Here is a 21705-nt window from a genome sequence, read left to right as displayed (position 1 = left end):
TGCAGGGTCTAGTGCTGGCTCCACGTCCTGCACCTCGTCATCCTAATCGAACTCCTCCTCTCCAAAGCCTCGGAGAGCTCGTCCTCGCCTTCATCCTTGCAGGTAGCCCTCACCCTCAGCCTTGAGATTATCATCCCCATCACCATGGACGCCACCCAGGTGCTCCTGGAGGTGGACGCGGTGGTGGTGCTCCAGCTCCTCCTCATGCTCATGCTCGTAGCTCCCGTCCTCTGAGCTCCCATAATCGCTGCACTCGCCGACTCCATTCATCCGCAACATCATGTACATCCTCTCCTGCATCTATCCAAAAGGGATGTTCTATGTTGGTCGCACCCTAAAAAATTAGAACATCGGGATATCAGTCGCGCACCTCGGAACCTTAGGGATGGGGACAGGACAGCCAGGGCCGCGAGATCTAGCCAACTTGCCTGCTCCTGGATTTCGGTGTTGACCTGGCTGAGGGCCGTAAACGAGTGCCGCGCCGCGCATCGTCATCGGCCTCGGATGTCGCAGCCAGTGGTGGAGCTTTGTGGAGGGCAACCTGGGCCATCGCCCCCCCCCCCCAGCCCATGAGAAAGTTAGCAAATATCCCCTAGTATTCAGCCCATATGTCCAGTTAAAATCAGCCTAAAAGCATATTTCTTGCCCCTCCAGCCCATTTGCCCATGCACAAATTCAGCCCAAGCTCAGCCACTGGTCGAAGCAGCTTCCTCCGGAAGCGTCGGCCGGCAGGTGCTGATTCGGGCTAGGGTTGCGTTCGACGCAGGGCCTCTCGCCGCCGCTGCTCCCTTTTGAATCCTCCTTGGGCGCGATAGTGAAGTGCGGGACGAAAGGGATCTTGTATATATATACTCCCTCTGTTTCTAAATATAGGTGTGTCAGATTAGATTTCTAGAAACCTAGTAATTCATTTCTTATCATCATCTGGTTTGATCAATAAGGCTAAATAGACGCATAGAATTTTCACAAGTGCAACAAAATTTTGATAAGGTAACATGTTAAAAAGGTCTAACAAAGCCAAATGTCTTGAGTGCCAGTAAGACAAAATGATTTACCTGAAAGTTGGGCCAAGAGAAGTGTCTAGATCAATTTGTCCATTCCAAGAAACACTATAGCGATCAATTTGTCCATTCCAAGGAACACTATAGCGACATGCTTGGCTGCAACCATAAAGAAACCATGAAATATCATATTTAACTAGTCCAACAGGCATGTTCAGGGAGTTGAGGACATTTTTCTCTACAAAAGAACAATTTGACCCAGGTATATTTCATTGTTCAAAAACTCAGCGTTTACCCTTAAACAAGGATGCTGCTACATAACACAACAAGGGGGTATACATGGGGAGTATACTACAGGTCACAAGCACAACCTGGGTACATATGGTACACCCCTTTTATTTTTTGCGCGTGGAACCACCATTGTACTTCCTAAGACCAGTAGTGCCCAAAGCCCGGCCCACCGCAAGCCATCCCGATGAGTTTGTTTGTCCCTCGAGTCCCATCGCCTGGGCAACATCCCCTCCGACAAGCTGCCACGCTGGTCTCCTACAGGTCGTGTGTGTCGTATCATCTCCGCGGCCTACCCATTCGATCTTATGCCTACAGCTTCGAGATCCTCCCCGCGACCACAACTGTCCTGGATTAATGTTCCACTACACCGTGCTGTGTTAAGCAAATCTTTGGAATGGATGCTCATTAATTGGGAGCACTTACTGTTGGCCAGCTATTGAAGGAGATGGATAGAGATAGACGACCGAGGAGCGTTACCGTCTTCGTGCTCCACAAAATAAAGGTGGGCAGGGAGGAACGGACAGAAGTCAGAGCAAGCATATGTGGCATCATCAAACTGGAACTACTTGGAGAAGTTCCTTTGTAGTTGAGGCTGGATCCAATTCATAGCAACCTTGGAGGAGTTCTGGATATGAAATGGCACCTGGTGTGAAAAACACATCATTTACTCTGTCGGAATCCTCCTGCTCTTTGATGGGTCAGAAAGTGGCTTCAACACAGACACAATACCAGGAATTTTCACAGCAATTAAAAGTGGCTTGAACACAGACACAAAATCAGGAACTTTCACAAATTTGAGGGGTGCAGCGGGTGCATGTGGGAGTGTCAGATTGCGAAACGAACAACGGGGAAATGACTGGATGCATGAGACGAACACGAATACAAAAGAGATGCACATGATGCCATGAGATGAGATGCATGACATGAACAAAATGCAAAAGGATGGACAAAAACCCAACTACAGAGGGAATATCATATCACATAGCCAGAAATGGCAAGAGTTGGAGTTACAAATATGGAAAATTACATCTGAGGCGTTACATTGAGATCATCATCCCCATAACCATGGATGCCACCCGGGTGCTCCTGGAGGTGGGCGTGGTGGTGGTGCTCTAGCTCCTCCTCATGCTCATGCTCGTAGCTCCCGTCCTCTGAGCTCCCATAATCGCTGCACTCGCCGGCTCCATTCATCTGCAACATCATGTACGCCCTCTCCTGCATCTATCCAAAAGGGATGTTCTATGTTGGTCGCACCCTAAAAAATTAGAACATCGGGATATCAGTCGCGCACCTCGGAACCTTAGGGATGGGGACAGGACAGCCAGGGCCGCGAGATCTAGCCAACTTGTCTGCTCCTGGATTTCGGCGTGGACCTGGCTGAGGGCCGTAAACGAGTTCCGAGTTGCGCGTTGCCGTCGGCCTCGGCCGTCACAGCGGCTTCCCCCGGAAGCGTCGGCCGGCGGGTGCTGATTCAGGTTGGGGTTGCGGTCGGCGCCGGGCCTCTCGCCGCCCCTGCTCCCTTTTGAATCCTCCTTGGGCGTGATAGCGCGGTGCGGGGTGAAAGGGATCTGGTATATATATACTTCCTCCGTTTCTAAATATAGATGTGTCAGATCGGAGTTCTAGAAACCTAGTAATTCATTTCTTATCATCATCTGGTTTGATCAATAAGGCTAAATAGACGCATAGAATTTTCACAGGTGCAACAAAATTTTGATAAGTTAACATGTTATAAAAAGGTCTAACAAAGCCAAATGTCTTGAGTACCAGTAAAAGAAAATGATTTACCTGAAAGCTGAGCCAAGAGAAGTGTCTAGATCAATTTGTCCATTCCAAGAAACACCATAGCGACATGCTTTGCTGCAACCATAAAGAAACCATGAAATATCATATTTAACTAGTCCAACAGGCATGTCCATGGAGTAGAGTACATTTTTCTCTACAAAAGAACAATTTAACCTAGGTATATTTCATTGTTCAAAAACCCAGCGTTTACCTTTAAATAAAGGATGCTGCTACATAACACAACATGGACGTATACATGGGGAGTATACTACAGGTCACCAGCACAACCTGGGTACATATGGTACACCCTTTTTATTTTTTGCGTGTGGAACCACCACTGTACTTCCTAAGACAAGTAGTGCCCAAAGCCCGGCCCACCGCAAGCCATCCCGATGAGTTTGTTTGTCCCTCGAGCCCCGTCGCCTGGGAAACATCCCCTCCGACAAGCTGCCACGCTGGTCTCCTACAGGCCGTGTGTGACGCCTCATCTCCGCGGCCTACCCATTCGATCTTATGCCCACAGCTTCCAAATCCTCCATGCGTCTACCACTGTCCTGGATTAATATTCCATTGCACCGTGCCGTGTTAAGAAAATCTTTGGAATGGATGCTCATTAATTAGGAGCACTTACTGTTGGCCAACTATGGAAGGAGAGGGATAGAGATAGACGGTCAAGGAGGGTTACAGTCTTCGTGCTCCACAAAAGAAAGGTGGGCGGGGAGGAAAGGACAAAAGTTAGAAGCATATGTGGCATCATCAGACTGGAACTACTTGGAGAAGTTCCGTTGTAGTTGAGGCTGGATCCAATTCATAGCATACCTTGGGGGAGTTCTGGATATGAAATGGCACCTGGTGCGAAAACTGCATCATTTACTCCATCGGAATCCTCCTGCTCTTTGATGGGTCAGAAAGTGGCTTCAACACAGACACAAAACCAGGAATTTTCACAACAATTAAAAGTGGCTTGAACACGGACACAAAACTAGGAACTTTCACAAAAATTACTCAGATCTACCCATTGGAGCGAGCAAAAATTGCAAAGATATACCGATTGATACCAATTAATAGGGACCATAGAAGTTACAAAGATCGATCGGTAACTTCATATACTGGTCGGATGCAGCCAGATGGGCGTCCGGTAGCCATTAAGGAGCTAGAGGTTGAGGACGCCACATGATGGGCGTACGGTCGACTCATTGGATGGGTCCTCCACATACTGGTCGGCATCTCTCTCTCTCTCTCTCTCTCTCTCTAAAAAGTAAAAACCTGCGTGGCCATGAGACTCTCCTGCGGAAGCGTTTGGCGGCGAGTGCTACATTACCTCTGCTTGCTTGGCCATGCATTGATGAGCGAGGTTGGAGCCTTGGAGGTGGCGTGCGTACGTGCAGTGCATGAATGCATGCAGCTACAGGTTCAGGAGGCCAGCTGCGTCTAGATCTATAACGATAGAAAAACTTTATTGCATGTTTTATTTACAAAGTAACCTATTATCAATCAAAATGTGGCCAGAGTAACCTGCAAAACACCCAGGTGCCTACTGAAATATGCCTGAAGTAACAAGAATCCTAAGCAGAAGAACTACCCCTGAAGCAAATCAACATCACAAAAGATTTTATCAGGCGCAACAATGGCATGCAGCGGCAGACAAACAAGATGCTTTACCTGAAAGCTCGTGAATCATGACGAGATGATGATCACCAACTTGTCCATTTGAAAAACATGGCAGCAACAACCTGTAGAACACACACGGGATTACCCGCTAAGAGGACACCATAAAGAAACAAGGTTACAACCAACTCAGCAGGAGATAACAGCATCGGTATATAAAGGTAGAATGTGATAAGGCAGGAATAAACGTTGATTTCTTGTACACAACACTACATAAGTTGCATGCTCATCCATTTGCATATTTCTACTTCTCTATACTATATGTGAAATAATATAAAATGGGACTTCCATATATGGTATATTCAAGTCTCATCAGACATCACAATTATTATGCCCTAATTTTCAGCATTAACTGGGTGTTAGAACCTTAACTTTGAGCATTAGTATGAATTAAAACACACATGTTAGCAACATCAGAAGCTTTCAATTTAACTTGAATTTGAATAAAAATCTGCTCACACAAAAGTATCATGATACATCAATCATTAAAGTGAAAAGTAAACGGTCATGACATGTAAATAATTGCACACAAGACATCACACTCTAAATACTCACCATATATGTATGCTGCTAAAACATCTATGGACATATTACATTAAGCACTTTCAATGCAATTTTTAGAAATACCCATTTTTACATGCACTGTTGGAGGTGCAGAAATTCTACAAGGAATACCAATAGCCCAGTATATAAAAACACTAAACAAATATACAATCGCCAAACCTGAGTTCTAGAGACCAAAGACATCTAAAAATACAAATACTAAAATATGTAAAAAAAAGTGGTGCACCGGTACAAAGGAACCCTACATTTTCTATGCTGGTGACTAGATTAATAAGCATAGACGTGAGGTTGTATAGTAGAGGTACAAAGGAATCCTACATTTCCATGGCGCAGGTGTGATTGCCTGATATGCTTCATACCATGAAAACATAGGCAATCCTCATCTATGGGGAACTATATGTTCTAACAATAACTAGGTTGAAAGCGGCATTATACCTTATTTATTTGACGTCACTGAATAATGCACTCAGGATGGTATGAATGCTTGCAGGGAAGTGCAACCAAGGATTCACCTTTCTCAAATTCCCTACGACAAATTACACATCTACCAACAATAATTACACGTTAGCATGCCACTTTAATAATATATATTATTGTAAGGCTATGAAACGTAAAAGTACTTGAACATAATGTTCTGTCTTGCCATCTTGCATATCTTTTGTGTTGTAAGTTACTGAAGCTAAGGAAGAAAGTGTATCAGCAGAGATACCTCTACTTTCTGTACTAACCACTTAACCCAATGCAACTAATTCTAGAAATCATGACTAGAAGTCTAGAACCATTAGCATTACATTTTGGAACTTCAGATGTAAGCCCGCGCACCAAAGGGAATAAAGCAAAAATAACTTGCCTCATAAGAGTACTCATCTGGATAAACCTTGCCATGAATCCTGTATTTCTTCATTAACATGCCGATTTGTAAATGCCAGGTACTCTGTCAAATTTGGCTGGTTAGTAAGAAAAAACATGATACCACAATTTGAACAAAGATAAAGTTCTCCATGCATAAATTAGACGAATTGGAGGTGCATGCCACAATCCCCGGAGAAAGCATGGGAGGAGGTAAATGTTACCACTTATAGCATATTATCTACTCCCTCCGTTCCGAATTACTTGTCACATGTATAGATGTATCTAGATGTATTTTAATTGTAGATACATCCATTTCTAAGACGAGTAATTTGGAACGGAGGGAGTACATCATAAGTTGCTTTTGGCTTTGATTGCTATATCAGAGAATAATTTAGCTCTACCAAGGAATTGTGCCACTGCTTCAATTAAAATAAATATTTACTCGTACTACACTATATGTCACACGCATTAACAAAATAAGCATTGTTGTTGGTCCAAGGTCATTTAATCAAAACTTGAGTGCTCCCAACTTCCAACTTCAAATACAAAAAATAAATCCATCCAAGAAAAGGAAACATAAATCACTACCTGTGCAGCGTTTATGTGATAATCAACATGCTCCTCTGCCCGCCCTACAAAGCACAAGTAAGGCGGCACAACAGCAACCCACGCGAAATGTGAAATGAGCTGAAAAACAAAGCATACTCACAATCGTTGATCCCAGCGAGGGGCATAAGCCATGTGACAACCTGTACTCTGCAGGGTCTAGTGCTGGCTCCACGTCCTGCACCTCGTCATCCTAATCGAACTCCTCCTCTCCAAAGCCTCGGAGAGCTCGTCCTCGCCTTCATCCTTGCAGGTAGCCCTCACCCTCAGCCTTGAGATCATCATCCCCATCACCATGGACGCCACCTGGGTGCTCCTGGAGGTGGACGCGATGGTGGTGCTCCAGCTCCTCCTCATGCTCATGCTCGTAGCTCCCGTCCTTTGAGCTCCCATAATCGCTGCACTCGCCAACTCCATTCATCCGCAACATCATGTACGTCCTCTCCTGCATCTATCCAAAAGGGATGTTATATGTTGGTCGCACCCTCAAAAAAATTAGAACATCGGGATATCAGTCGCGCACCTCGAAACCCTAGGGACGGGGACGGGACAGCCAGGGCCGCGAGATCTAGCCAACTTGCCCGCTCCTGGATTTCGGCGTTGACCTAGCTGAGGGCCGTCAACGAGTGTCGCGCCGCGCATCGCCGTCGGCCTCGGACATCGCAGGCTCGCAGCGGCTTCCTCCGGAAGCGTCGACCGGCATGTGCTTGGGCTAGGGTTGCGGTCGGTGCAGGGCCTCTCGCCGCCGCTGCTCCCTTTTGAATCCTCTTTGGGCGCGATAGTGCAGTGCGGGACGAAAGGGATCTGGTATATATATACTCCCTCCATTTCTAAATATAGGTGTGTCAGATCAGAGTTCTAGAAACCTAGTAATTCATTTCTTATCATCATCTGGTTTGATCAATAAGGCTAAATAAACGCATAGAATTTCACATGTGCAACAAAATTTTGATAAGGTAACATGTTAAAAAGGTTTAACAAAGCCAAATGTCTTGAGTGCCAGTAAGACAAAATGATTTACCTGAAAGTTGGGCCAAGAGAAGTGTCTAGATCAATTTGTCCATTCCAAGAAACACTATAGCGATCAATTTGTCCATTCCAAGAAACACTATAGCGACATGCTTGGCTGCAACCATAAAGAACCCATGAAATATCATATTTAACTAGTCCAATAGGCATGTTCAGGGAGTTGAGTACATTTTTCTCTGCAAAAGAACAATTTGACCCAGGTATATTTCATTGTTCAAAAACCCAGCGTTTACCCTTAAACAAGGATGCTGCTACATAACACAACATGTGGGTATACATGGGGAGTATACTACAGGTCACCAGCACAACCTGGGTACATATGGTACACCCCTTTTATTTTTTGCGCGTGGAACCACCATTGTACTTCCTAAGACCAGTAGTGCACAAAGCCCGGCCCACCGCAAGCCATCCCGATGAGTTTGTTTGTCCCTCGAGCCCCATCGCCTGGGCAACATCCCCTCAAACAAGCTGCCATGTTGGTCTCCTGCAGGCCGTGTGTGCCGTCTCATCTCCGCGACCTACCCATTCGGTCTTATGCCTACAGCTTCGAGATCCTCCCCGCGGCCACAACTGTCCTGGATTAATGTTCCATTACACCGTTTCATGTGAAGAAAATCTTTGGAATGGATGCTCATTAATTGGGAGCACTTACTGTTGGCCAGCTATGGAAGGAGAGGGATAGAGATAGACGACCGATGAGTGTTACCTTCTTCATGCTCCACAAAAGAAAGGTGGGCGGGGAGGAAAGGACAGAAGTCAGAGCAAGCATATGTGGCATCATCAAACTGGAACTACTTGGAGAAGTTCCTTTGTAGTTGAGGCTGGATCCAATTCATAGCATACCTTGGGGGAGTTCTGGATATGAAATGGCACCTGGTGCGAAAAACACATCATTTACTCCGTCGGAATCCTCCTTCTCTTTGCTGGGTCAGAAAGTGGCTTCAACACAGACACAATACCAGGAATTTTCACAACAATTAAAAGTGGCTTGAACACAGACACAAAACCAGGAACTTTCACAAAAATTACTCAGATCTACCCATTGGAGCCAGCAAAAATTGCAAAGATATACCGATTGATACCAATTAATAGGGACAATAGTAGAAGTTACAAAGATCGATCGGTATCTTCATGTACTGGCCGGATGCAGCCAGATGGTCGTCTGGTAGCCATTAAGGAGCTAGAGGTTGAGGATGCCGCATGATGGGCGTCCGATCGACTCGTTGGATGGGTCCTCCATGTACTGGCCGGCATCTCTCACTCTCTCGATCTCTAAAAAGTATAAACCTGCAGGACCATGAGACTCTCCCGCGGAAGCGTTTGGTGGCGAGTGCTACGTTACCTCTGCTTGCTTGGCCATTCTTTGCCGAGCGAGGTTGGAGCCTTGGAGACGGCATGCGTGTAGTGCATGAATGCATGTAGCTACAGGTTGAGGAGGCCAGTTGTGTCCAGATCTGTAACGATAGAAAAACTTTATTGCATGGTTTATTTACAAAGTAGCATGTTAACAATCAAAATGCTGCCAGAGTAACCTGCAAAACACCTAGGTCCCTACTGAAATATGCCCGTAGTAACCAGAAACCTAAGCAGAAGAACTGCCCCCGAAGCAAATCAACATCACACAAGATTTTATCAGGCGCAACAATGGCCTGCTGCGGCAGTCAGACAAGATGCTTTACCTGAAAGCTCGTGAATCATGAAGAGATGATGATGACCAATTTGTACATTTGAAAAACATGGCAGCAACAGCCTGTATAACTCACATGGGATTACCCACTAAGAGGACACCATACAGAAACAAGGTTACAACCAGCTCAGCAGGAGATAAACAACATCAGTATATACAGGTAGAAATAAGGTAGGAGTAAACGTTGATTTCTTGTACACAACACTACATAAGTTAAATGCTCGTCCATTTGCATATTTCTACTTCTCTATACTATATGTGCAATAATATAAAATGGGACTTCCATATATGGTATATTCAAGTCTCATGAGACATCACAATCATTACACTCTAATTTTCAGCATTAACTGGGTGTTAGAACCTAAACTTTGAGCATTAGTATGAATTCACACACACATGTTAGCAAGATCAGAAGCTTTCAATTTAACTTGAATTTGAATAAAAATTTGCTAACACAAAAGTAAATGGTCATGATCATTTAGAGTGAAAAGTAAATGGTCATGACATATAGATAATTGCACACAAGACATCGTGTAAATACTCACCATATATGTATGCTGCTGAAACATCTATGGACAAATTACATTAAGAACTTTCAATTAATTTTTAGAAATGCCCATTTTTACATACACTGTTGGAGGTGCAAAAATTCTACAAGGAATACCAATAGCCTAGTATATAAAACCCTAAACAAAAATACTATCACCAAACCTGAGTTCTAGAGACCCAAGACGTCTAAAAATACAAATACTAAAATATGTATAAAAAAAGTGGTGCGCAGGTACAAAGGAACCCTACATTTTCTATTCAGGTGACTTGATTAATAAGCATAGACGTGTGGTTGTATAGTAGAGGTACAAAGGAACCCTACATTTTCCATCGCGCAGGTGTGATTGCCTGATATGCTTCATACCATGAAAACATAGGCAATCCTCATCTATGGGGAACTATATGTTCTAACAATAACTAGGTTGAAAGTGGCATTGTACCTTATTTATTTGACGCCACTGAATAATGCAGTCAGGATGGCATGAATGCTTGTAGGGAAGTGCAACCAAGGATTCACCTTTCTCAAATTCCCTGCGACAAATTACACGTCTACCAACAATAATTACACGTTAGCATGCCACTTTAATCATATATATTACTGTAAGGATATTGAAACTTAAAAGTATTTGAACGTACTGTTTTATGTTGCCATCTTCCATATCTTTTGTGTTGTAGGTTACTGAAGCTAAGGAAGCAAGTGTATCAGCAGAGAGACCTCTACTTTCTGTACCAACCACTTCACCCAATGCAACTAATTCCTGAAATCATGACTAGAAATCTAGAACCATTAGCATTGCATCTTGGAACTTCAGATGCAAGCCCGGGCACCAAAGGGAATAAAGCAAAAATAACTTGCCTCATACGAGTATTCATCTGGATAAACCTTGCCATGAATCATGTGTTTCTTCAGTAACATGCCGATTTGTAAATGTCAGGTACTCTGTCAAATTTGGCTGGTTTCAATAAGTAAGAAAAAACACGATACCACAATTCGAACAAAGATAAAGTTCACCACGCATAAATTAGATGAATTGGAGGTGCATGCCACAATCCCCGGAGAAAGCATGGCAGGAGGTAAATGTTACCACTTATAGCATATTATCTACTCCCTCCGTTCCGAATTACTTGTCACATGTATGGATGTGTCTAGATATATTTTAATTGTACATACATCCATTTCTAAGACGAGTAATTTGGAATGGAGGGAGTACATCATAAGTTGCTTTTGACTTTGATTGCTATATCAGAGAATAATTTAGCTCTACCAAGGAATTGTGCCACTGCTTCAATTAAAATAAATATTTACTCGTACTACACTATATGTCACACGCATTAACAAAATAAGCATTGTTGTCGGTCCAAGGTCATTTAATCAAAAATTGAGTGCTCCCAACTTCCAACTTCAAATACAAAAAATAAATCCATCCAAGAAAAGGAAACATAAATCACTACCTGCGCAGCATTTATGTGATAATCAACATGCTCCTCTGCCCGCCCTACAAAGCAGAAGTAAGGCGGCACAACAGCAACCCACGCGAAATGTGAAATGAGCTGAAAAACAAAACATACTCACAATCGTTGATCCCAGCGAGGGGCATAAGCCATGTGACAACCTGTACTCTGCAGGGTCTAGTGCTGGCTCCACGTCCTGCACCTCGTCATCCTAATCGAACTCCTCCTCTCCAAAGCCTCGGAGAGCTCGTCCTCGCCTTCATCCTTGCAAGTAGCCCTCACCCTCAGCCTTGAGATCATCATCCCCATCACCATGGACACCACCTGGGTGCTCCTGGAGGTGGACGCGGTGGTGGTGCTTCGGCTCCTCCTCATGCTCATGCTCGTAGCTCCCGTCCTCTGAGCTCCCATAATCGCTGCACTCGCCGACTCCATTCATCCGCAACATCATGTACGTCCTCTCCTGCATCTATCCAAAAGGGATGTTATATGTTGGTCGCACCCTCAAAAAAATTAGAACATCGGGATATCAGTCGCGCACCTCGGAACCCCAGGGACGGGGACGGGACAGCCAGGGCCACGAGATCTAGCCAACTTGCCTGCTCCTAGATTTCGGCGTTGACCTAGCTGAGGGCCGTAAACGAGTGCCGCACCGCGCATCGCCGTCGGCCTCGGACGTCGCAGGCTCGCAGCGGCTTCCTCCGGAAGCGTCAACCGGCATGTGCTTGGGCTAGGGTTGCGATCGGCGCAGGACCTCTCGCCGCCGCTGCTCCCTTTTGAATCCTCCTTGGGCGCGATAGTGCAGTGCGGGACGAAAGGGATCTGGTATATATATACTCCCTCCATTTCTAAATATAGGTGTGTCAGATCAGAGTTCTAGAAACCTAGTAGTTCATTTCTTATCATTATCTGGTTTGATCAATAAGGCTAAATAGACGCATAGAATTTTCACATGTGCAACAAAATTTTGATAAGGTAACATGTTAAAAAGGTCTAACAAAGCCAAATGTCTTGAGTGCCAGCAAGACAAAATGATTTACCTGAAAGTTGGGCCAAGAGAAGTGTCTAGATCAATTTGTCCATTCCAAGAAACACTATAGCGCTCAATTTGTCCATTCCAAGAAACACTATAGCGACATGCTTGGCTGCAACCATAAAGAAACCATGAAATATCATATTTAACTAGTCCAATCGGCATGTTCAGGGAGTTGAGTACATTTTTCTCTGCAAAAGAACAATTTGACCCAGGCATGTTCAGGGAGTTGAGTACATTTTTCTCTGCAAAAGAACAATTTGACCCAGGTATATTTCATTGTTCAAAAACCCAGCGTTTACCCTTAAACAAGGATGCTGCTACATAACACAACATAGGGGTATACATGGGGAGTATACTACAGGTCACCAGCACAACCTGGGTACATATGGTACACCCCTTTCATTTTTTGCGCGTGGAACCACCATTGTACTTCCTAAGACCAGTAGTGCACAAAGCCCGGCCCACCGCAAGCCATCCCGATGAGTTTGTTTGTCCCTCGAGCCCCATCGCCTGGGCAACATCCCCTCAGACAAGCTGCCACGCTGGTCTCCTGCAGGCCGTGTGTGCCGTCTCATCTCCGCGGCCTACCCATTCGATCTTATGCCTACAGCTTCGAGATCCTCCCCGCGGCCACAACTGTCCTGGATTAATGTTCCATTACACCATTTCGTGTGAAGAAAATCTTTGGAAGGGATGCTCATTAATTGGGAGCACTTATTGTTGGCCAGCTATGGAAGGAGAGGGATAGAGATAGACGACCGATGAGTGTTACCTTCTTCATGCTCCACAAAAGAAAGGTGGGCGGGGAGGAAAGGACAGAAGTCAGAGCAAGCATTTGTGGTATCATCAAATTGGAACTACTTGGAGAAGTTCCTTTGAAGTTGAGGCTGGATCCAATTCATAGCATACCTTGGGGGAGTTCTGGATATGAAATGGCACCTGGTGCGAAAAACACATCATTTACTCTGTCGGAATCCTCCTGCTCTTTGCTGGGTCGGAAAGTGGCTTCAACACAGACACAATACCAGGAATTTTCACAACAACTAAAAGTGGCTTGAACACAGACACAAAACCAGGAACGTTCACAAAAATTACTCAGATCTACCCATTGGAGCCAGCAAAAATTGCAAAGATATACCAATTGATACCAATTAATAGGGACAATAGTAGAAGTTACAAAGATCGATCGGTATCTTCATGTACTGGCCGGATGCAGCCAGATGGGCGTCTGGTAGCCATTAAGGAGCTAGAGGTTGAGGATGCCGCATGATGGGCGTCCGATCGACTCATTGGATGGGTCCTCCATGTACTGGCCGGCATCTCTCACTCTCTCGATCTCTAAAAAGTATAAACCTGCGGGACCATGAGACTCTCCCGCGGAAGCGTTTTGTGGTGAGTGCTACGTTACCTCTGCTTGCTTGGCCATGCTTTGCCGAGCGAGGTTGGAGCCTTGGAGACGGCGTGCGTGTAGTGCATGAATGCATGCAGCTACAGGTTGAGGAGGCCAGCTGCGTCCAGATCTGTAACGATAGAAAAACTTTATTGCATGTTTTATTTACAAAGTAGCCTGTTATCAATCGAAATGCTGCCAGAGTATGCCAGAGTAACCTGCAAAACACCTAGGTCCCTACTGAAATATGTCTGTAGTAACCAGAAACCTAAGCAGAAGAACTGCCCCCGAAGCAAATCAACATCACACAAGATTTTATCAGGCGCAACAATGGCCTGCTGCGGCAGTCAGACAAGATGCTTTACCTGAAAGCTCGTGAATCATGAAGAGATGATGATGACCAATTTGTACATTTGAAAAACATGGCAGCAACAGCCTGTATAACTCACATGGGATTACCCACTAAGAGGACACCATACAGAAACAAGGTTACAACCAGCTCAGCAGGAGATAAACAACATCAGTATATACAGGTAGAAATAAGGTAGGAGTAAACGTTGATTTCTTGTACACAACACTACATAAGTTAAATGCTCGTCGATTTGCATATTTCTACTTCTCTATACTATATGTGCAATAATATAAAATGGGACTTCCATATATGGTATATTCAAGTCTCATGAGACATCACAATCATTACACCCTAATTTTCAGCATTAACTGGGTGTTAGAACCTAAACTTTGAGCATTAGTATGAATTCACACACACATGTTAGCAAGATCAGAAGCTTTCAATTTAACTTGAATTTGAATAAAAAATTTCTAACACAAAAGTAACTGGTCATGATCATTTAGAGTGAAAAGTAAATGGTCATGACATATAGATAATTGCACACAAGACAACGTGTAAATACTCACCATATATGTATGCTGCTGAAACATCTATGGACAAATTACATTAAGCACTTTCAATTAATTTTTAGAAATGCCCATTTTTACATACACTGTTGGAGGTGCAAAAATTCTACAAGGAATACCAATAGCCTAGTATATAAAACCCTAAACAAAAATACTATCACCAAACCTGAGTTCTAGAGACCCAAGACATCTAAAAATACAAATACTAAAATATGTAAAAAAAGAAGTGGTGCGCAGGTACAAAGGAACCCTACATTTTCTATTCAGGTGACTTGATTAATAAGCATAGACGTGTGGTTGTATAGTAGAGGTACAAAGGAACCCTACATTTTCCATCGCGCAGGTGTGATTGCCTGATATGCTTCATACCATGAAAACATAGGCAATCCTCATCTATGGGGAACTATATGTTTTAACAATAACTAGGTTGAAAGTGGCATTGTACCTTATTTATTTGACGCCACTGAATAATGCAGTCAGGATGGTATGAATGCTTGTACGGAAGTGCAACCAAGGATTCACCTTTCTCAAATTCCCTGCGACAAATTACACGTCTACCAACAATAATTACACGTTAGCATGCCACTTTAATCATATATATTACTGTAAGGATATTGAAACTTAAAAGTATTTGAACGTACTGTTCTGTGTTGCCATCTTCCATATCTTTTGTGTTGTAGATTACTGAAGCTAAGGAAGCAAGTGTATCAGCAGAGAGACCTCTACTTTCTGTACCAACCACTTCACCCAATGCAACTAATTCCTGAAATCATGACTAGAAATCTAGAACCATTAGCATTGCATCTTGGAACTTCAGATGCAAGCCCGGGCACCAAAGGGAATAAAGCAAAAATAACTTGCCTCATAAGAGTATTCATCTGGATAAACCTTGCCATGAATCATGTGTTTCTTCAGTAACATGCCGATTTGTAAATGCCAGGTACTCTGTCAAATTTGGCTGGTTTCAATAAGTAAGCAAAAACACGATACCACAATTCGAACAAAGATAAAGTTCTCCGCGCATAAATTAGACGAATTGGAGATGCATGCCACAATCCCCGGAGAAAACATGGCAGGAGTTAAATGTTACCGCTTATAGCATACTATCTACATCATAAGTTGTTTTTGGCTTTGATTGCTATATCAGAGAATAATTTAGCTCTGCCAAGAAATTATGCAACTGCTTCAATTAAAATAAACAAGTACTCCTACTATACTGTATGTCACACACATTAAAAAAATAAGCATTGTTGTCGGTCCAAGGTCATTTAATCAAAACTTGAGTGCTCCCAACTTCCAACTTCAAATACAAAAATTAAATCCATCCAAGAAAAGGAAACATAAACCACTACCTGCACAGCGTTTATGTGATCCTCAACATGCTCCTCTGCCCGCCCTACAAAGCAAAAGCAAAACTGCACATCAGTAGCCCACGCGAAATGTGAAATGAGATGAAAAACAAAACATACTCACAATCGCTGATCCCAGCGAGGGCCATAAGCCATGTGACAACCTGTACTCTGCCGGGTCTAGCGCTGGCTCCACGTCCTGCACCTCCTCATCCTAATCGAACCCCTCCTCTTCAGAGCCTCGGAGAGCTCGTCCTCGCCTTCATTCTTCCAGGTAGCCCTCACCCTCAGCCTTGAGATCATCGTCCCTATCACCATGGACGCCACCCGGGTGCTCCTGGTGGTGGACGCGGTGGTGGTGCTCCAGCTCCTCGTGCTCGTGCTCGTAGCTCCCGGCCTCTGAGCTCCCATAATTGCTGCTCTCGCCGCCTCCGTTCATCCGCAGCATCATGTACGCCCTCTCCTGCATCGATCCAAAAGGTATGTTATATGTTAGTCGCACCCTCAAAAAAAATTAAAACATCGAGATATTAGTCATGCACCTCGGAACCCTAGGGACGGGGAGGGACGGCCGGGGCCGCGAGATCTAGCCAACTTGCCTGCTCCTGGAGGTCGGCGCGGCCTGGCTGAGGGCCGTGAACGGGCGCCGCGCCATGCCTCGTCGTCGGCCTCGGCGGCCGCAGCAGCACCCTCCGGAAGCTTCGGCCGGCGGGTGCTGATTCGGGCTAGGGTTGCGGTCAGCACCGGGCCTCTCGCCGCCGCTGCTCTCTTTTGAATCCTCCTTGGGCGCGATAGTGCGGTGCGGGACGAAAGGGATCTGGTATATATATACTCCCTCCGTTTCTAAATATAGGTGTCAGATCAGAGTTCTAGAAACCTAGTAAATCATTTCTTATCATCATCTGGTTTGGTCAATAAGGCTAAATAGACGCATAGAATTTTCACAGGTGCAACAAAACTTTGATAAGGTAACATGTTAAAAAGGTCTGACAAAGCCAAATGTCTTGAGTGGCAGTAAGACAAAATGGTTTACCTAAAAGCTGAGCCAAGAGAAGTGTCCAGATCAATTTGTCCATTCTTGTCCATTCCAAGAAACAACACAGCGACATGCTTGGCTGCAACCATAAAGAAACCATGAAATATCATATTTAACTAGTCCAACAGGCATGTTCAGGGAGTTGAGTACATTTTTCTCCGCAAAAGAACACTTTAACCCAGGTATATTTCATTGTTCAAAAACCCAGCTACGTTTACCCTTAAACAAGGATTCTGCTACATAACACAACATGGGGGTATACATGGGGAGTATACTACAGGTCACCAGCACAACCTGGGAACATATGGTACAGCACTAGACAAACCGTACCACCCAACTAACTCCAGGTTGAAACAAGTGAAAGAAGGAAAAACAGTTAAGCGGGAGCACAGAACAAGCGCATGTGGCATCATCAGACTACTTGAAGAAGTTCCTTTGGAGTTGAGCCTGGATCCAATTCATAGCATCCCTTGGGGGAATTGTGAGCTTCTTCACCAGTAAGGATATGAAACGGCACCTGGTGCGAAAACCGCGTCATTTCCTCCTCTGGAATCCTCCTGCTCTTTGCTGGGTCAGAAAGTGGCTTGAACACAGACACAAAGCCAGGCACTTTCTCAATGGGCATGACAGAAAGGCCTTCACTTGGGCTGTAGCTGTCAAGAACCTGCACCAAGTCATACTTGTACATTGTCTCATCAGGTACAAGTTCATCCCAGTCGGCAGACCAGTTCTGGTACAGGGCCCAGATATCACCTTTCCGTGGAAGAATTCTGATGATTCTTCTACCTGGACCTTTCTGACATGCGACAAGATGAGAGAATTTATTCAGCTCGTCAGCATCTTCGGATGCACCAGGCTTGAAATCGCCACAGGTCTTGGAGAATCCACATGAGAGCCAGTTTGAAGCCCCAAACTCGTCCGGATTATCCGCCTTGAGGAATGCAAATGTAACCTTAAAAGGGCGTCTGGAGTGCACTGTCTGGATCAAAGCATAGTAGCGAGGCATGCCATCTTCTTCATCATATGTGGCCCACACTTGATCCTTCTGGAAAGAGTTCCCAGAATGATCACCAAAGGCATAGAAATCTGCATCAGGGACAAGCATTTCATCGGGAGATGGCTCTTGTTCCCTACGGCTTCTCCTGGTGTAAAAAATCCGTATTTCAGGTTTCTTCCACTCCCATGACCCCATTTCTTCTGAACCGGCATGCTTCCTCTTCTCTGCCCTCTTTCTTTCACTGTTCAGTTTCTTCCCATTATCTTCTTCTGGATGAACAGAACTACTTCGTTGTGTCCTCTTCATTTTCTTGGCATCAACTGATGTGCTGCATGTGGCCGCTTTGTTTGTTCTCTGACTAGTCTGCATCTTTCGTCCATTCTCCATATCAGCCTTCTTCCTGTTGAACTCCTCTAATTTGTCCCGAAGTTGGAGTTTCATCTTGTTAATTAGTAAGCTTCGCATATCCAACTTCTCCATCTCCTTGATGAAGCTGCTCCCTGCAGATACAGGACAATTAGATGTTTCCTTGCGCCTCTTCGCTCCCGATGCCCGGTCAGTGGAGCGAGCCTTCCTTTTGGCTTTGTTCTGTGAACTTGAGTCGCCATCAAGGCCAGAGCTTGTTGACTGCGGTGCCACTTTCTTGTATCGCTTCTTTGCGGCTTCCTTTTCCTTCCTTGCTGCAGCTTTTCTAGGGATTGATGATCCGGAAGAGCCTGAAACAGTACCATGTGTCTGTTGCACTGAATGTGAAAAAGTGTGTGCACCACCTGCAGATCCCTGAAAAGAGCACCGCTGCTGCATAGGATTATGATGATTCCGGCTACCACTAGCCACTCCTGTTCCTGCCATTCCCTCACCAGGACATGCTGTGCGACCCCTACTACTATTAGTATCCATTGACTTTGGTTGGTAGGTGTGACTTGAAGTAGGCGGAGGAGGAACTTCTTCAGCCTTAAAAGGTTTATGGCACTCTGGGCATATCATATATTGGTTCACGTATTGCCTTGGGTACTCAAAGTTCATGCGACAAGAAATGCAGACTGTCCAAAATGTGCTTAGCTTTGGGATATTTGGAGTAGGCACACTGGGAGGTGAGGCTGGACCAGTATTTTGCCTGCAGAAGCCATTCATACTTGGCATGGATGAACTGGAAGTGTTATCAACACTTACTTGGGAGTTATTCTGAAGGACTCGTAAAGAGCTCATATGCCTCCTCTGATCATGAAGTATTCTCTTGTTTTTGTCAGACAATACATTCCAAGCATCTGAGATGAGATTGAAAGCACTATCAGCACCAACGAAACTGTTCTTGTCTGGATGAGTTTGTAAGGCCAGCTTCTTGTACTGCTTCCTGATAGTCTCCTCATCAGCCCAGGTTGATACTTCTAGGATGCCATACCAGTCATTCTCCCCTTCAAACTTTTTCAGTGACCTTAGGTGGACATCCAAGGCTACAATCATCTGATCGATGCCCTCAAGATCGAAAAGACCCTTTGCTTTCAAGGCAAACTTCCTTGCGCCCGCAAAATCGTTCACCTTGTACTTCCTTTCAGCCATCTCCTTTGATCTGATCGCTTCATCTTTGTTGCACTCCATATCTGTAGAAAATACTGTGTCAGCCTTGTTTCATAAATCAATCATAACGTTCAAATAAGTATTGTGATAAGCTACCATCGTATCAAATTTTAAAATACTTCATTGAGGGAGTGCACAAAATGTGGAGTACACTGCCTGTGCACTCGTCTCTATGGTGTCAAATCCATATCCATATAACACATTTTATTGAAACAAAAGCAAAGAGAGATAACACATGATTGGGTACAGCAGCATTCAAACAGAAGAAAACAAGGGCACTACTATAACACATCAAAATCCATGCATGAAGTGCTATGTTTAGTTTACAACCACGTCCTAATCAAAAGAATTGGACATGCTACTAGAAAACTGGATGCGGTTACTACATTCCAAGTAGTAAGGTCATTGACGAATATGCACTTCCACAATTCCACCATGTGCAATTGAATAAAAATAAACAATCAATCTGAAAGAAGCCGCATTTCGGACCATGGAGTGAGTTTATGGTTGACTGATTACTATTTCAGGGGTTCATACTTGATCTGTACCTTTAAGTCCCTAGTCCAAATTAACTAGTTTCAACCATTGCAGAAATATAGACAGTAATCAATACGAAAACCATGCTAAACAATAAAGAGCAGCATACTCTCCAATCAGCCTAGAGAGATTTTAGCTAGATACAAAAACTACAATAGCGAGGCAAAGTTGATCAAAATGTCTCCAGCAACTCACAGCATGCAAAAGGATTAGTGTTTGGCATACACGCTGTTGGGCGAGTTAATATCTGACTGCTGTTTCCCCAAAGTTGATACTTAATCTAGACCCTAGCAGCCCTAGTAGTCCAGTACTGCCAAATTATGAACTAAAGCTAAAAAATAAATAATCTTTCCCAAGCAATGCTAAACAGTAGATGAGCAGAACACTTTCCAATCATGGCAGAGAGATCCCACCCCAAAACAGCAAACTGTAGACCTAGACAAACTGATCAAGCAAAGCATCCCCCCCACCCACCCCACCCCCCAAAAAAACAAAACCAAAAGGAGTGGCGTTTCACTTTCGCGCCATCCAGCGAGTTAATTGCCGCTTGCTGTTCCCAAAGCTGATGCTTAATCGATCATAAAACTGAAGATAAACAGCAATCATGTCGAACCAATGCTAAACAATATTGAGAAGAACACTCTCCAATCATCACAGGGAGATTCTACTTAAACCTACATAGTAGCAAGACAAACCTGATCAAGCGTTTCCCACAATAACAACTCACGGCACCGAAACACGAGTGTGGCAATGTGCAGCTGCTGCTTCTAATCACGGGGAGGAAACGAACCTGTAGAATATTTTGTCAGCCTTGTTTCATAAATCAATCATAACATTCAAGTAAGTATTGTGATAAGGTACCATAGTATCAAATAATACTCATTGAGGGAGTGCACAAAATGTTGGGTACACTGCCTGTGCACTCGACTCAATGGCGCCAAATCCATATTCATATAGTAAACATTTAACTGGAACAAAATCGAAGAGAGATGACGCATGATTGCAAACAAAAGCATTCCACAAGAAGAAGAAAAAGGGGGACGACTAACACGTCAAAAGCCAACCACATCCTAATTAAAAGAATTAAACATGCTACTAGAAAACTAGACTTGGTTACTATGTTCCCAAACAGTAAGGTCTTTAACGAGTATTAATTCGGTATACTGCATGATTTAAGGGAAAATATTACCATCCTTGCACGCATTCCAAAAGAAGCAAATTAGACTACAACTAGTACAAGAAACTCTGCAGCATTAGCATTTATGTTTAGGTTTCACAGTAATTATTATCTTTAACAGCTATGATGTCCCAGTAGTTGAATTCATCATCAGCTACTATGTTTTCTCAAGACTATGACCATTGATTAAACTGCCTGAAATG

General features: G+C 44.1%; 1 pseudogene; it reads right to left on the bottom strand.

Annotated features, from left to right (window-relative positions):
• Positions 1–90: 90 nt before the first annotated feature.
• LOC119272786 lies at positions 91–21115 on the bottom strand (annotated as a pseudogene).
• Between the last annotated feature and the right edge of the window lie 590 nt (positions 21116–21705).

This window comes from Triticum dicoccoides, chromosome 3A, assembly GCF_002162155.2.
Source record: "Triticum dicoccoides isolate Atlit2015 ecotype Zavitan chromosome 3A, WEW_v2.0, whole genome shotgun sequence".
Taxonomy (NCBI): Eukaryota; Viridiplantae; Streptophyta; class Magnoliopsida; order Poales; family Poaceae; genus Triticum; species Triticum dicoccoides.
The sequence above is the reverse complement of the archived record's forward strand: the minus strand, read 5'-3'. Positions and strand labels throughout refer to the sequence as shown.